The sequence below is a fragment of the Sturnira hondurensis genome, unplaced genomic scaffold (assembly GCF_014824575.4).
Source record: "Sturnira hondurensis isolate 20B ecotype Veracruz unplaced genomic scaffold, ASM1482457v3 Scaffold0006713, whole genome shotgun sequence".
NCBI classification, from domain to species: Eukaryota; Metazoa; Chordata; class Mammalia; order Chiroptera; family Phyllostomidae; genus Sturnira; species Sturnira hondurensis.
Window position 1 is genome coordinate 3815508 of NW_028079344.1, and position 18092 is coordinate 3833599.

Genomic DNA, 18092 nt, shown 5'->3' on the forward strand with positions numbered 1-18092 from the left:
CTTCAAGGTTGATCCACGTTGTTGCAAATGGCTGAATTTCCTCCTTTTTGTGGCTGAGTGATGCATGTTCCAGTGTGTGTGTGTGTGTGTATCACAACTTATTTATCCATTTATCCATTGATGGGCACTTAGGTTGTTTCCATGTTTTGGCTATTGTAAATAATCAGTTATTTGAGCTAGCGTTTTAGTGTTTCATTTAAATATATTCTGAGAAGTGAGAAGTGGAATTGCTGGATATTAATCTATTTTTAATTTTTTGAGGATCTTCCCTACTGTTTAATCAACATAATAGTAGATCCGTCTGCAGGGTAGCAGTGGGGATGGTGTAGCAGAGATCCCGGATATACAAAAGCCTCCCCTCTTCTTTTGAGAAGAGTATATGGGATGTTCTAGAAACTGTACACAAAGAGTAAAAGGGGAGAGTTGATTAGGAAAAACAGAGATAGAGATTAGGACCAGAAATGTGAGAGTTTGCTGAACCATGTGAAGGATTCTAAGTACAACTGGAAACAATTTTAGCCTAGAGCAACACAGAATAACAAGATTATATATGTGTGTGAGTATTTGTATAGTACACACACACACACACACACACACATACACAGGTGGGTTCACAGACTACTGAAATATTCCGGGTGAATGACAATGGGAAATGAGGAGGTGTTTGGGACCTAATGTCAGCAGGACTTGATGATAGATTGGGTAATATGGGTGAGGGAAAGGGTGCAGGATGATGCCATTTACTTATCCAGGGATCAAGAGGCTCTGAGACAGCCACTCTAAGAAGGCTAGTGAGAGCTCAGAAAGAGAAGTCAGGCAATGGAAGCCAAGGGGGTAGATGATATTGTCAGGGAGCAAAACAATGTTAGAAGAAGACCATGATGAGTGCAGAGACAGCTGATACTGAGTGCCTGGTGGAAGAGGACAACCAGGATAGTGGCATCATGGAAGTCAGGGGAAGAGAGAGTATTTCAAGATGGTGAAGTTGCCAAGACAGGAGGAAAGATGAGCCTGAGAAGACTGGCCTTTGATTCCCTGGCCTGGAGATCACTGGGACTTTAGTGAGAGCACATTAAATGTAGTGGTGAAGGCTACAGTCAGCTGGAGGGCTAGGGGCTGAGAGAGCAAGTACAGATAACACTCTTGAGAAACTGGGTTATGACCATGAACAGAGAAGTAGGACATTTGCTCCAAAAAAAGGTGAAGGGGGGGTTTTGAAATATTTTTTAAAAATGGAATAGACTTTTAACCTGCTCACTGATTTATTTTAGCTAGCTTGTGAAAGAAATAAAGAAAAAATTGGAGTAATGCTTTCAAAGTTTCATATTTGTTATTTTAAAATCTTTTTTATCAGGAACTTGAGGAAATCTTCATTTTGATGATGGATTTCCATGGTCAGTGTCTGACAGAAGCAAGCCCTTGTAAAGGGAGAGCAAAGCTTTGTTTTTCTCTCCTTGAGATAAGAAAACACAGCATTAATTCTGTGTTTTGCCTTGTTACTTAAGAAGGGGAGGATAGTTCTAGATGTACGTTGTAGTATTGCTATGAGCCAGTGGTTTTGTTCTGGGCGCCTGAGGTCAGCTCACTTTACAGGCTATGTGAAGGTGATAGCCTGCATCTAGGATCTAATTTTCCTCTTTAATTGATTACCACATTAGTTTCAGGAGCCTTAGGGACTAACATTAGAACCATTTTTTCTTATACCGATCTGCTTTTCTGGTCTGCAAATCTATGTCCTGTTTTACTTAAAACAAATGTAAGTCTTTAATTAAGAAGGTTTTAAAGTCATGAGATTACAAAGTAATCTTAAATCCAATCCTCTGGAATTTTAACCAAATCACCCAATATCCTTAGGCTCAAAGAGTCCTTTCAGCTTTAAATTGAAACTGAATCCCATTGAGAAAATATTACCCAGTCTCATCAAAACTCATCTTAATTTCCTTCTTTGTCTTTTACCCTTTCTTTCTCAGGTAATCAATATACTTGATTTTCTACAACAGCGGTTCTCAGCTTTAGTAACTGTGATAAGATATATTTATTCACATTACCTTGACTGTAATAACATATTTGTATTCAAAGTGAGAGGGAGTTAACTAACAGAAGGCTGACTTTTTATTTTCATAAAAGATCAGGGGATTCACTGGGGTGCTCCTGAGGATTACAGAGTCCATTTTGAGAGCTAGATAATGTTTCAGAGATACAGAACTATTTCCTGTGCAGGTGGGTGCCTCCCTAGTGCTGCCCCTTTCTCCTGAGTCTGGGCTTTTCCTTTCAGTTGTTCTAGTGCTATGTATCAGAGATGAGGCAGTAATATTAGCTATGAGTCATAATAAATATCTTTCTGGATATATTGAGGTATAATTGACAAATAAAAATTGTATATATTTAAGGTATACATATGAGTATGCATGTGCATTATATATATATATATATATATATATATATATATATATATATATATACACACACACACATTGTGAAATGATCACCATAATCCATTACCACATATAGTTACTTTTCTGTGGTGAGAACATTAAAGATTTACGGTTAGCACATTTCAAGTATACAATTGAGTATTAGTAACTGTAGTCACCATGCTGTGCTTTAGGCCTCCATCCTGTGTAACTGAAACTCAGTTCCCTTTGCCAACATCTCCCCATCTCCCCGGCCCCCAGCCCCTGGAAACCTTGTTCTACTTTCTGTTTCTATGAGTTTGATATTTTTAGATTCCATCTGTAAGTGAGATCATGCAGTATTTGTCTTTTTATGTCTGGCTTATTGCACTCAGCATAATGTCCTCCAGATTCTGGATGTGAATGGAATGTGATTGTCAGTATATCCAGGGTTGATTGTACTCAAGTTCAACACAATCACAAGGTGTAGATGTGAAAAACGACACATGTAGCAAATGCTAGTTTTTAAGTTTATATCCAGAACGTGAAATAATGTTCTGTAATGGACACATTGTGTCCAGATCTTAACAATCTAAGGGGAAGCCAAGTTAGTAAGTTAGTTAGTTAGCTGCCTGTGGAATCAGCACAAGGGGGTCATGTCAACGGCCAGTTGCCATCAGGTTGTTGGACTAGTGTATCTACATCCACTGTAGCAACACACCTGTGGGAAAAACAAGACCGTGATGCTTTCTGAATCAGTGGCTGTGCCATTTTTCTGGCAGAGCTCTAGTATGTATTTTATAAGCACTGACACGGAGTGGTATCCTCATTCTGTAGATGAGGAAAGTGAGGCTTGGAGAGGTTGTGTAATTGGCCAGGGTCAGGATTAGAACGGGAGCTCATGTTCAGTTCTAAAGACTGTGTTTCTACTCACTACACCATGTATTAAGACTTGGTGGTTCACAGGTCTTCAGTGGTACAACTCACCTGCAAGGGGCCTCAGTGCTGCAGCACTAGATGGCCTTTCCATGGGCAGAGCATCTGGTCCACTTGGCTGAGAAAGGCTCCCTGGCTGGCCCTGGGGCCTAGCTCATCTAATCAAGGGCGTGTAAAATTCTAGTTATCCACTGGGCCTGGAGTCTGGTAGACTGATGGTCGCAGCTGACAAATGATCTAAGGCAAATTATCTGGATTCACGGATGGTATTTGGGAAGGAGTTGTAGGGATGAAATAAAGGGGGTCTTAATGGTCTCTTACCAAAGCTATGTGCTGTTTACTGTTGGAATTAGCATGACTGATTAGTATAGTGCTCTGGAAAGCTGTGAAAACATCTAAAAAAAATTCAGCAGTTGCCTCAGTGCCTTTAATAGTCTTATGTCAGCAATTAGCATTAACAGACTTTCATTAATCCATAGGATTTCTGATGCTGCACATCCCAAAGCAGGAGATAATAGAGAATCTTCGGGATTAGCCACCCATGCATCACACTGCAGAATGTCATTACAGCAGTGGTGTTGAGACAGCACACAGAAGTGGAAAATGCTGGAGCAGTAATACTCTAAAAGTGGCCGTGTCCCTTTTCTTCATTCAGTTCAGGGTGCTATGTGACATGGGCACATTACTGAGCAGTGGTCTTTCTACTGCTCTTATGCTATTTGGGGGTCAGTGGGTCTTGTAGTTATTGGATTAATAAGAGCTTGTTGTGCCCTGGTTGGTGTGTTTGTGGCTCAGTGGACTGAGTGCCAGACTTTGAGCCAAAGGGTCACTGGTTTGATTCCTGGTCAGGGCACATGCCTGGGTTGTGGGCCAGGTCCCTGTTAAGTGGGTGTGTAAGAGGGTTTCTCTCCCTCTCTCTCTATAAATAAATCAAATTAAAAAAAAATAAGACCTTGTTGTAAAAATAGGATATTCCAACGGCCTCCTGGAAAGAGGAATATTGCTGCTAAATTCAGAGGGTTTGGATTGTGTGAGCATTGCTTGCTGAAATGGGCTTTCCTTCACATACTCCACGACCGTGTCACCTAATCTGAGTAGAAGTGTGCATGTTCTTGCTCTTCTATTAATTCATCTTTTACTGATTCTGTATTAGAATCACTCAGCAAATATTGCATATCTTTTGTGGTGACTTCAAGTCCCCAAATGCCTTCCCCTCCTTCTGTTCCTGGCACTCTGTCTTCTATTTACTTTCCCATTCTTGTCAACTCTCCCACCTTCTCTTAGTTCCACTCAGAATTTCTCATGTTGTCATCCATTTGTTCCTGCATCTCACCTTTATCCAAGCTGAAGGGGAGTGTGTACGTGTTGAGTGTGATAGATCCAGTTTCAAATCTGACCTGCTCTATATATCACCCTGGCAGAGTGACCAGGCACCACTCTCCTAGAACTCTTGATTCTCCCATCTTTCTTTCAAAATGCTCCCTCTGTATCTTTGTGTCTCAGTAAAGGACAGTGCCTTTTACCTAATTCTCAGGCTAAACAAGGTAGTGTCATCCTTGCTTTCTCTGTTTGTTTCATGCCCACTATCAACCTGTTAGCAGATCCTATCGATTCTACCTTCAGAATATTTACAACCACCTTCCTTGCCATTATGTGGGTCTTTATGAAGACCCATATGTGCGTCTTAGCATTATGAACTAGCTTCCTGCTTTCCACGTTGCTTCCCAATGGTCCACTCAGATACTTTGAATGTCTGGACAGATTATGGAACCTTCAATGGCTCACCATTTCATTTGGCAAAATATAGGATCCTTGTCAAGGCCTCCAGTTGCTGTATGATCTGCTTCCAACACTTCTCTGATTTCATCCCCTGCTGCTCTCCTCTTAATCCTTTTCCCCATCACATGATCTTACTGTACTTCACAAACATCACACTCTTCCTCCTTGAAGGCTTGTTTTTGCTGCTTCTCATGCTTGGAATGCATACCCCAATATCTCTTATGGCTTCTTTCAGTTCTTTCATATCAAATGTCACCCCAAATGAAGATACCTATTTTGTATTATATTTAAAATACCATATTTTAATTTTTTATATGTTTAATTTTTAGTTGTCCATAACCACCACAAGAATGTTCACCCCCATAAAAATGGGATTTTAATTCCATTTTGTTCACTGCTACATCCATCTCCTTCTTCCTTTCTCCCTATCTCCTGTCTGCAATTTGAGAAATGCATACTATGAAATAAAGTTCAAACATATTACCATAACATCTGATCTTCTCCACAGTGTGGGCCATTGCAATTAGTACCCTAGCTACACCAAGTGTTTACTTGACCTCAGGTTTGCCTTGGCTGTGTCTTTGTTACCATGGTTGTGAAAGTAGTACATGAAAAGAATTCTCTCCTCATTTTACTGGTTGGATGCCTGTTCCTTATCTTTAATCCCCAACTCAATTTGCCACCCACCACTATAGTGAATTTGTCACCATTATATATAGCATCAATTACATTTGGCCTCATGTTATTTGTGAATCTTTTTCTTCTTTTTCTTTGAAAACTCCTTGATGATGGATTTATTTTGACTTTATTTTTGATTATTGTGTCCTTAGTTATCACCTTGAATTGTGTTTATCCAACTTACTGATAGAAACAGCTTTACGTTCATATTTCAAATGATCTTAATTAGTGTGGAAATTGTATGAATTATTTACATGAACAAGAAATAACATGCATATAATAAGTGTGTTATTTTAATACTGTGTCCCTAAGATGATAACGAATTATTAATATAGCAATAAGAATACATCTTATTTCACTTTTTGTTTTATAAATTGGTTATTAAATTAATCTCAATAAATTGTTTTTAGGATTTTTGTGGAAATAAATTTTTTACTTAAAAAGAAATTACTAGCTAAAAAGAAAAACACTTAAATTTGCATTGAGTCTTCTAAAATTGTGCCATGTATTTGAAACATACTCTCCAAATGTATTTGTAATGAATATTTCATGCTTGTTAGGATTTTAAGTATTTTTACAAAACTATAGAAACATAGGAAAAACTGACTTCTGTTCATTTTTAAATCAAAATTTATTTTCTATTCCCAGTTTAAAAATTCTTCTAATTTTAATGGCTAAGGCCATTTATAATCCAGGGCCCAAATCTCATTTTCTTCTCATTTATCCTCCCATCAGATAAATAGCACTTCATGATTTAATGTACCGTATTTTGTATAAAGTGCTTAGTGTAGTACTTGGTGCTTTATACATAGTAAGTGCTCAAACATTGATTTTTATTATTCATAAAGAAGTGACTTTCACTTTTTAGACTCCTTCTTGACTTATCATTCATCATATATTGCCTTATGTTATACTTATTTTTGTATATTTTTTCTAGCTCACTGTATTTTTAAGATTGTAGAAAATTTCGTACATTTCGTAGGATTAATAAATTATTTATGCCCTGAATAAATAATGAACTTGTGAACATTTTTTAAAAATTTAAGTAGCTTTGATTATTTGATGTTCCATAACACTGAGCCCAAACACAGTGTAAATGCCTGAGCACAGACAAGTTAATGCCTATATGATCCCAGAAAAGCCACTGGAGACAGTAGGAGCCTCTGGGGACTAACCCGAAGTCACATTGCCTGTCTACAGCTTCCTGGCTAAGGCAGCTTGACTAAATTAACAGGGGATATATTACAGTCTTCAGAGACCTCTAAGGTACTGTAAAACCCACAGAATGCCCACTTCAACTAAATTTGATACAGTTACCTGTTTGGCTAAGATTAGTTACTTAGTTTATTTATGGTTAATGTCTCATTTGGCTTCCAGTCATTAGAGACAGGTAGGAAAGCAGTGGAGAGAATGTTATAGACTGCACAGCAGATGACTGCTTCTGTTTTCTGACTATAGTCACATGAAAGAAATCCTCTCTAACAGCATGTGTTTGGGTGCTTCATATTTAAGATTAGAGTGGATCTTTGAAAGCTGGGTCCTTGTCCATAGCATTTAACCATTTAAGCACTGGTTTATAGCAGTCACTCTAGGAATACTTGGAGGGCTAGATGACAAACTGGAGGCAACCGTATTCCAAATAGAGGAAATAACTCAGTTGTTGGAAATGATGCAATTTTAAGCTTCATTTGGTTCTCCCAAGGCTCTATGTTTGCCTGACATTAAATAATTTTCAGATCAAGGGGTGGAATTGATCATTACATTATCATTGTGTTATTCCATTTACAATAGTCCCTGCCATGATTCTATTATTTAAAATTTTTTTAAAATTATGTAAAATAGTTTTATGAGGTCTATCCAGAAAAAGTCCACCACTGTTAATATAATGAGAATGGTTTGCATGACACTGATGTAACCTGGCAGCCAAGGAGAATAGACTAGAATGTGTATGTATGAACAATAACGACTTCACTGTCCTAGTCATTGGGAGCAGTAGTCACAGTTGAATGAGCATGTGTACTGTGTGACTATCACATTCAAAATGACTGAGCAAGTAGAACAAAAAAAACAGAATCAAATTTTGTGTTAAATTTGAACATTTCTCTGCAGAAACTATTCAGATGACTCAGAAGGCTGAAGTTATAGGCAGCTGGTGATTGGCAGCTTCATCACAACAACACTCGTGCTCATGCTCATGTCTTGTGGAGAGGTTTTTTGGTATAACATCAAATCACCCAGGTGACTCAGCCCATCTACAGTCCAGATTTGGCACCCTGTGACTTCTGGCTTTTCCCAAAAGTAAAATCATCTTTGAAAGGGAAGAGATTTCAGACCATTGATGAGATTCAGGAAAATATGATGAGGCAACTGATAGCAATTGGGAGAACTGTGTGAGGTTCTACTTTGAAGGGAACTGAGGTGACATTGTCCTATGTACAATGTTTCTTGTATCTTGTATCTTCTTCAATAAATGTTCATACTTTTCACAGCACATGGCTGGATATGTTCTGAATAGACCTGGTATCTCAGAATTGTAAGTCACTCTACTGGGCAATAGTGAAGCTAACATATAAGTAAGATGCATGCATCTTCTGGAGGTGCTTGTAGTCTTGCAGGAAGTGAAACCAGAAGGCCTGTCATTTGCTGAGAGACTTAAGAGAAAGGAAGTTTTGTGTATAACTGGAGAAATCCAAAGAAGAAATCCAGAGAAGAACTTACATTTGAAGAAAGCTTTGAAGACTAATTTGGATTCAGGGAGATGGATTAGTGGGAGATTTAGTGAAGACATTACAATAAGAGAAAGTAGCATTCATGGTAATTAGTAATTATGTAGCCATATCAAGGAAGTTATAGTAATTAAAAGTTTAATTTATTCATACATGTGTATGTATCTAAGTAAAATGATACATTTTGTCAAATTTAAGACAAATTTGATTTTTATCTTTTTTGGATATTTTATTGATTATGTTATTACAGTTGTCCCACTTTTCCCCTTTTGCACCTTTCTGACCTGTACCCTGCTTCCCTCCAGGAATCACCACCCCCCACGTTCATGTTTATAGTTTGTATGTGTAAGGTCTTTAGCATCTCCATTTCCTATACTATTCTTAACATCTCCCTGTCTATTTTGTACCTACCAATTATGCTTTTTAATCCCTGCACTTTCCCCCCTTGCCTCTCCCAACTGGTAACCTTCCAAATGATCTCCATACCTATGATTCTGTTCCTCTTCTGGTTGTTTGCTTAGTTTGTTTTAGATTCAGTTGTTGATAGTTGTGAATTTGTTGCTTTTTTAATGTTCAGAGTTTTGATCTTCTTTTTCTTAAATAAGTCCCTTTAACATTTCATGTAATAATGTCTTGGTGATGATGAACTCCTTTAGCTTTAGCTTGTCTGGGAAGGATTTTATCTGTCCTTCCATTTGAAATTATAGCTTTACTCTACAACCTAGAGTCATCTAAGTTGTAGGTCCTTGCTTTTTATCACTTTGAATACTTCTTGCCACTCTCTTCTTGCCTGCAAAGTTTCTTTTGAGAAATCAGCTGATAGTCATATGCGTACTCCTTTTAGGTAACTCTCTGCATTTCTCTTGCTGCTTTTAGAATTCTCTCTTTATCTTTAACCTTTGGCATTTTAATTATTATGTGTCTGTGTGGTCCTCTCTGGGTCCAACTTGTCTGGGACTCCGTGCTTCCTGGACTTGTATGTCTATTTCCTTCACCAAATTAGGGACTTTTTCTTTCATTATTTTTTCAAATAAGTTTTTCATTTCTTGTTCTTCCTCTTCTTCTGGCATCCCTGTGATTCAGATGTTGGCACATTTGGAGATGTTCCAGAGTCTTCTTATACTGTCCTCATTTTTCTTTTGAATTCTTGTTTCTTCTTTCTATTCTGGTTGACTGTTTATTTCTTCCTTATGTTACAAATTGTTGATTTGAATCCTGACTTCACTTCACTGTTGGTTCCTTGTAGATTTTTCTTTATTTAACTTAGTGTAACATTGATTTCTTCTTTTATGTTGTTGCCATACTTGATGAGTTCTTTGAACATCCTGATCACCAGTGTTTTAAACTCTGCATTTAATAGGTTGGCTATCTCCATTTTGTTTAGTTCTTTTTCTGGGGTTTTATTCTCTTCCTTCATTTGGGCAATGTTTCTTTGTCTTCTCAATTTGGCAGTCGCCCTGTGTTTGTTTCTGTGTATTAGGTACAGCTACTTTGACTCCCTGTAAAAGCCTTAGGTAATTGCCTGCTTCAGCACTTTGTGGCTCTGTGTGTGGGGAGGGCTCAAAGAGGGGACATTGCCACTGTGTGGCTTCTAGGCATTTGCCGGGCACTCACCCCATTTCCAGTCACTTAACACACTCCCTGTATACAACTGGCACTAGGCATTTGCTGGGCACTCACCCCATTTCCAGTCACTCAACACACTCCCTGTATGCAACTGTCACCCTTCCAGCTGTTGCCCTGGTGTTGAATTTCGGAGTGGGTGGGTTTGTGTAAGTTTTAAAACTGTGTGGACCCTTTAAGCAAAGTTTTTCTGAAAATCTGTCAATTTCTTCCACCGCTTGAACCCCCACTGGTTTTTACAGCCAGAAGTCATGGGGATTTATATTCCCAGCGCTGGAACTCTGGACTGTGCAGTCTGGCTTGGGGCTGGTTCCCAAGTATACCTCATGATTTTTATCCACCGAATGTTAGTGTGGGACTGTCTGTGCATGTTCTGCTGCCACTGCTGCCTCTCTGTGCCACAGCTTGTCTCTGTGCCACAGCTTGTCTCTGTGCCTCTTCTCCCGCCTGTGATTCTGCCCCTCCTACCCATCTGGATGAATGTGCCATCTTTAATCCTTGGTTGTTGGACTTCCATACAGTTTGGTTTTCTGACAATTCAGGATGTTATTTGTTTTGAGATTTAGTTGTGTTTCTTTTTTTATGGTTGGGTGAGGAGGTGAAGTATGTGTACATACACCTCTGGCTTGACCAGAAGTCTGATTTTTTCTTTTATCTCCTTCTAGTACATGCCACTTCAGAATAAAGTTTTGTTTAGTTTTTTTAGTCATTTATTGTTTTATTTAAGTAGTGGAATGCTTTATAATCAAAATAAAAATATATAATCTCATGTTGTGCTCTCCTTTGAAGTTTTATTGGACAGCATTACTGGTTGAAATAGGGAAGTTGAAGTTTACTCGGTAATGATAATATGTTCTTTCTTTCCCGCTGACATTGGATTCCCCTTTCTCACTCACTCAACAGTATTTATCAGGCACATACCAGGTGCCTGACACTGGTTCTGTTTAAACAGTGCCTGGCAACAGGCACTATTTAATGTCTTTAAATTGTGCTTGTGTGACTTATGGAATGTTTTACATTCTTTTTATTTCTTCCCCTCTTTTAAAAATATCTTTGGGGAGTATAGTAAGTTGTTAATAATCATCAAATGAGTTCAGACTGAAGAATCTCAGAAGGGAATTAGGGTACTGATGAGCAAGATGAACTTGTTGGAAATGCTATTACAGTTTTAGACTTGAGTACAAATGTAAAACACAGTGTTTCATTAGAATAGACTGTGTTTACTATTTAGTGTTTTTGAAAATTTCCTGGTGTTTTTCATTACTTTACAGATAATTCCAAAGGTGAATCAGATCAGTGTTCAAAAATTTAATTTTGCATTTGACTGACCTTACCATCTAATTGGGTTTTGGTAGTAATTTAACTATGAAGACTTTTTTCTTGACTTTGGCCAGGAGAATAGATAAAGTTCTTTATACATTTATTAATACTAAAGTTTATTTAGCTTATTTCAGCTTTTCTCTGATTTGAAGGTAAGCAAAAATCCATTCTATGAACCTAATAGAAACTAATAATTAATTAGTTAAAGCCTCATAGTATATGCAACCTCTCTATTCTATCCTGAAATACCAATTAATCACATTTCCTGGAGTGATCTGACAAAGCCAGATTAGTAGACAGAGAATCAGAATAAAATGTCTGATGAAGAGCATTATATCCATAGAGGGAAATCTTTTGGATTACAGAAGTTGAAGATAAATAATTTTGACGTTATGTGATTAATCTGATTTGTTTCATTTTTTATTTTTCTAATTTAATTTATTTTAATTGTTCAAGTACAGTTTCCTCTCTTTTACTCCCAACCCAGTGTTCCCCACCTCCCTCCCATTTCCACCCCCCTTAGTTTTTGTCCATGTGTCTTTTACACTTGTTCCTGCAAACCCCGTTTTCCCCTGAAATTTCCTCCCCTCTCCCCTCTGGTCACTGTCAGCCTGTTCTCTATTTCAGTGTCTTTGGTTATATTTTGCTTGCTTGTTTGTTTTGTTGTTTAGCTTCCTGTTAAAGGTGAGATCATATGGTATTTGTGTTTCACTGCCTGGCTTATTTCACTCAGCATAATGCTTTCCAGTTCCATCCATGCTGTCGTAAAGGGCAGGAGCTCCTTCTTTCTTTCTGCTGCATGGAATTCCATTGTGTAAATGTACCATAGCTTTTGGATCCATTCATTTACTGATGGGCATCTAGGTTGCTTCCAACATTTGGCTATTGTAAATTGTGCTGCTATGAACATTGGGGTGCATAAGTTCTTTTGGATTGGTGTTTCAGGATTCTTAGGGTATAATCCCAGCAGTGGAATTGCTGGGTCAAAAGGCAGATCCATTTTTAGTTTTTTAGAAAGTTTCATACTGTTTTCCATAGTGGTTGTACCAGTCTGCAGTCCCACCAACAGTGTGCTAGGGTCCTCTTTTCCCCACAACCTCTCCAACACTTGTTTGTTGCTTTGTTTATGATGGCCATTTTGACCAGTGTAAAGTGGTATCTCATTGTGGTTTTAATTTGCATCTCTCTGACAGCTAGTGATACTGAGCATCTTTTCATGTGTCTCTGGATCCTCTGTATATCCTCCTTGGAGAAGTGTCTGTTCAAGTTCTTTCCCACTTTTTAATTGGGTTGCTTGTAAGAGTGGAGTCATGTAAGTTCTTTGTATATTTTGGAGATTAAACCCTTGTCTGAGGTATCATTGGCAAATATGTTTCATTTTTAAATTTATGCTTTTTCATATGAGTCTGGAGCTCATGTTTTTGGAAATGGAGAAAGGTAGTGTGAGAGTATAATTAAAGTTTTAAACTCTGTTATAAAAATAACTATCAATGTTTCTCTCTTCCCCTGCATTGTACAAAATTCACTGTGGCTTATAATGTTTTTTAAACATTGATCTAGTTACAGGCTCTTGCAAGCATCCACCTTTTATGTCTATGCCACTCTTTTAATGATTTTAAGTTAATTTTTATTTGTTAAGATTGTTATGTAGATTGTCTTCTGAGGTAAAGTCATGAAGTACTACATTACAGTGTAGGGTTATTTAAATTAGAATTGCAGTTTTAATGCATTTGTTACTCGAGTATTACTAGGTTGATTCTTATGTTAATTTTAGATTTATTAACAGACATGTTTTCATAATAGTCTGCCAATTATTAATTTTTCTCTTGATTCAGCATTAATTTATATAGTTGAAAATGAGATGTATTGCTTATGGTGTTTTAGAAAATGACTTTCTCTTGATTTAATCACTTGGTACAAGATATTTTATTAATAGCACTTTTAAATTTAATTAAATATTAAATTATTCCTTAGGAAATAATCATTGTGAACCCTTTTCTCACAGTGGAAAAGTTGTTCTTCTTAAATAAACTTAACCATGTTTATTTATATAAGTCTAGTATTTTATCTTACAACTTTTCTTGATTTCCAGGTAATGCATTTAAGTTAGGTATCTCAGTTCTACTTTTAAAACATTTTTTTCTGATTTGATTAGTTTGTATTGTTTTAAATGCTTTTTTTTTCTTATACATGTTGAGGGAGCAGATACTGTCCTTGTGTTGTAGAGTGTGCCTCTTCCTGTTTCATTGACTCTTCCTTTGAACAAATAGAATGTATTTATATTCGTTTTCTTTTCCAGTTAGAATGTGCTATATCTGCATTTGAAACTTATCCAGAGAATGCTGCCATATCTTAATAAGTACATTAGTAACATAGGAAACAGACTTTGTTTCATACTTTATTTTATTTGTAACCAGATACAAGTTCCTAAGTCATTCAAAGGGAGTGAACAGTATTTTCTGGGTCATTTATTTGGTGAGACTAGTGGTGGGGTAGGTAGTCTATAGGTGAAGGTGAGTGATGGAATGGAAGAGTAATTGGCAGGGGCAGATACTGACCTAAAAAAGGAGAATGGGCCCTGGCTGGTGTAGCTCAGTGCATTGAGCGCGGGCCTGCGAACCAGACCATCATGGTTCAATTCCCAGTCAGGGCACATGCCTGGGTTGCAGGCCAGTTCCTAGCAGGGGACTCACGAGAGGCAACCATACATTGATATTTATCTCTCTCTCCTTCCTTTCCCCTCTAAAAATAAATTTAAAAAATCTTTTTAAAAAATTAAAAATAAATAAAAAAGGAGAATGGCACTTATACTGTGTTTTCTGTATCTTAAAAGTTAGGAAAAATATTATGTACTTTATATTGTATGCTTTTATAGGAAAAATATTATGTACTTTATATTGTATGCTTTTATATTGATGATTAACATTTGGGGTCTCTCTTCTGTACCAGTACAGTTTGGAAACCAGAATTCACTGTGGAAAGTGTTATGGCATTCCAGATCATTTCATAGTTATATAGTTTGAGACAAATAATTATCTGGAAGAGCTTTAGAGATTATCTTATTGGGAGGAATTTTGTGATAATGGGGAAATTGAGGTACAAGGAACATTACATTTCACAGGTCATTGTGTATGAGTCCGGATACACTCAGTCACAACTGAAAGAATCCCCAGTTGAAACTAGTTGGAAAAAAATTTTAATGTAGAGATAAAAAAATAAAGTAGTTGAATCAAACTTAAAAAAGAAACAAAAAGGTACTGAAGTATTGCTGGGACATGTTTCTCCATTTCTTACAGTGTTCGCTCAAAAGAAACACTACAGCAACTATGCATCTTCTCTGTGTTTTCTACACCAGGCCCCTGAGGCAATTATGAATTTTACTAATAATGGCAGTTGAGCCTATTCCATATTAGTGGTCTCATTAAGAAAGAGTCCACTTTATCCTATATTTTGGGGCTATATTTAAAATATCAGGAAATAACCTGATTTTCCTGTTGTGGGTCATGTGCAGATCTCCGTGCCAATTGCTGTGGCTAGGGGTTGGGTATCAATTTTAGGCCAGTTCTAATTTCTGAAGCTGTGGTGGCATCTCCACTAGGACCATTTGGAAGGGGAGAAGCAGGTTTTTGAAAAACAAAGCCAACTCTCCTAATATAGTGGTCCAATTGACAGTATAGTCTGGTCTTTGGACTCCCAAGCTAATGTTATTTTCATCCAAGTCTTAATACATTGTGAGATAGATTGATTATGAGGATGCCTTACTCTTAGTTGAAAACATGTTCTCACCTTAGGGTACCCAGAAATTTGGGTTACAAGGCCTTGACTTGAAACCAATAAAAGCTTACAGCTATAGTCCTTTGGAGATTAGGGCTTTTATAAAACAGAATCAGTGTTGGAGATGTGATAAACATAAACCAGAATAAAGCATGAAACTACTTAAAAAACTTAGGAGGGGTGTGTGTGTGTGTGCGTTTTAAGAGTAGAAATAACTCCTGAGAACATGTATATTGTGATGTGTTCAATGTGAAGGTCTCTTCAGCCTTTTCTTCCCTGTCCCAGAGCTGGCCCTGGCCCTGCCCTCTGCATCCTGCATGGGGCTGCAGGTCCTGGCCCTTTCATGGGACATGTCCCCAAACACTCCAGCCAACTCTTGCTTTCTTTCCCAGAAACCATTGGTTGTCTTCTGAACCACTGTTTGTTTCAGCAGATGCTCCCATTTCCCTCACTAGATTTTAAGTTCCTTGAGAGCAGTGCCATCTTAAGTTTTTCTGGATTCCTCATTTTTTCAAGTAAGATGGTGAGTATATACTAGAAGTCTTAAAAATATTGTGTTTTTTATTTGCTCTCAGAAACATATTTTATATTCAAAGGCTTATGGTAGTCTCGATTACATTTAATTAGTTCTTCATTTCCTTCATCATATCAAAATTCCTACACTGTTAATCCACAATGAAGTATGTATTATGGAGGAGAGAGGTTGCTTGAAGTATGAGTTTTACCTCGGTACATTTAATTTGTCTAATTACTAGTGTGTATATTTATGTATGAGTATGTATTTAAGTTTGACATTTGATTTTTACTAATTACCCTTGGTGACTTGTTAGAAATGTGATTCAGAATATCCTATAGTATCAGGAAAGAAAGGAAGGAACAAGGAAAGGCTTAGTTAATCCAAAAACTCTGTACGGATATACTGTGATATGATTGCTATCCCATAACAACAGAGTGTTTAAGTTCTCTGAGTTAATAACATGTACACAGGCCTGGCTGGGTAGCTTAGTTTGTTAGAGTGTCATCCACAATATGTCAAGGTTGTAGGTGTGATCTCCCATCAGGACCCAAACAAGAGACAACCAATGAATGCATAAATGCATAAATGCATGGAATGACTAACTGATGTTTCTCTTTCTCTCTCTCCCCCTTTCCCTCCCTCTCTCTGAAATCAGTAAATAAAAAATAACATTCACAGATCTTTCAGATAGTAACAATACAAATGTATATACTTTTTATCATACCCTATATATAAACACCGAGGGAGAACATGAATCCTGAGAGGAGGGTAATTACGAAGCTGTGTTTCTGTCTCTGATGGATAACTACAATCAGTACACTTACTTATAGGATTTGATATGATACTGAGAACACAGGGGTTAATCCAAGGTAATTTAAAAATGAAAGACTTTTATTTATAGGCAGTAATTTGTTAGAATTAGAGAATAGGGCAGTAAAGAATAGGTGAAAATTTTGTCAACTACTTACTCTGGGTCAAGCACTATTCTTTATGTGCATTCTTATTACTCTTTACTTCCATACATGAGGTTAGTGCTGTTGTATGTATTCTACATTATAGATGAGGAGACCGAGCCTTTGAAAAAGGTCAGTAGTAACCTGAGGCAAGTCTGGGTCTGACCCCATGCCTTTGGATACTGTGAGGGCTGTGGAACACTGTCCACATAAGGTGCATGTGGAAAGGCAGGCATCCGATTTTCCAAACATCCATCCTGCCTGTGTCTGCCTGTGCCATAGTAGACACCTACCCCAGAGATCTTATGACCTAAAAAGGAGAACAGTAGCCCCCCCTATCTGTTGTTTTGCTTTCCATGGTCTCAGTTACCTACAGTCAATTATGGCCTGAAAATATTAAATGGAAAGTTCCGAAAACAAACAATTCATAAGTTTTAAATTGTGCACCTTTCTGAGTAGCATGATGAAATTTTGCACTATCCTTCTCCTGCAACTTGGATTGTAAATCATCCTTTTGTCCAGCATCTCCACCCTGTATATATATATCCCTTCCCATTTGTCACTTAGTTAACCCTCTAGGTTATCAGATCAACTGAGGTGGTATTGTAGTGCTTATGTTCAAGTAACCCTTATTTTACTTGATAATGGACCCAAAGCACAAAAATAGTGGTGCTGGCAATCCAGATATGCCAAATAGAAGCCATAAAGTGCTTTCTTTAAGTGAAAATGTATGTATGTATGTATGTATGTATGTATATATGTATGTATGTATGGGGAAAATATAGTAGATGCAGGGTTTGGTGCTAATGTGGCTCCAGGCAATCAGTGGGGATCCTGGAATGTAACCCCACAGACAAAGAATATTATAGCTATGCTAGGGTGTTGGCTCATGGTTCTGTGGAGAAAACTGAACACTCGTTTCTGAGAAAAATTGAACCAGAGTAGAAAGTGCCCTTAAATTTTATTGACTTTCAAGAAGTGTTTTAGGCAAGAAGAATTTCCAGTTTTTTCTCTAAGAAATGCTCTATAGCATTTTCCCTGGGAAGAACAGAATGTACATTAACTTCCCTTAAGAGAATTGTTCGTTCTTCTTTGGAAATCTGGTCTTAAATATTGGTTGTCTGGTCTTAAACTTCATATCTAATTCTTCTCTCATTAGAATTTCCTACCCTAATCCTAATCCCCTCAGAGATTTTATTACATTAGTTGGTGACATTAGCCTGTCCAAAGCTGGATGAGAGAAGTTAGAAACTTGACTTTCAAGGTTAGGAAGCTAAGTAACCAGAAGAACCAGTTTGTCAACTTGCATCATCTTGGGAATGGAAAAAAAATCAACCTGCAGGGTAGGAAATAAAAGACTGCAGTGAACCCCTATTCTGTTTTTTTTTTCTTT

General features: G+C 37.4%; 1 protein-coding gene across 9 annotated transcripts in view; it reads left to right on the plus strand.

Moving 5' to 3' along the window:
• The window catches only part of PTPRM (protein tyrosine phosphatase receptor type M), an 827815-nt gene that overhangs the window by 68665 nt on the left and 741058 nt on the right, over window positions 1-18092 (plus strand). The window lies entirely within an intron of this gene.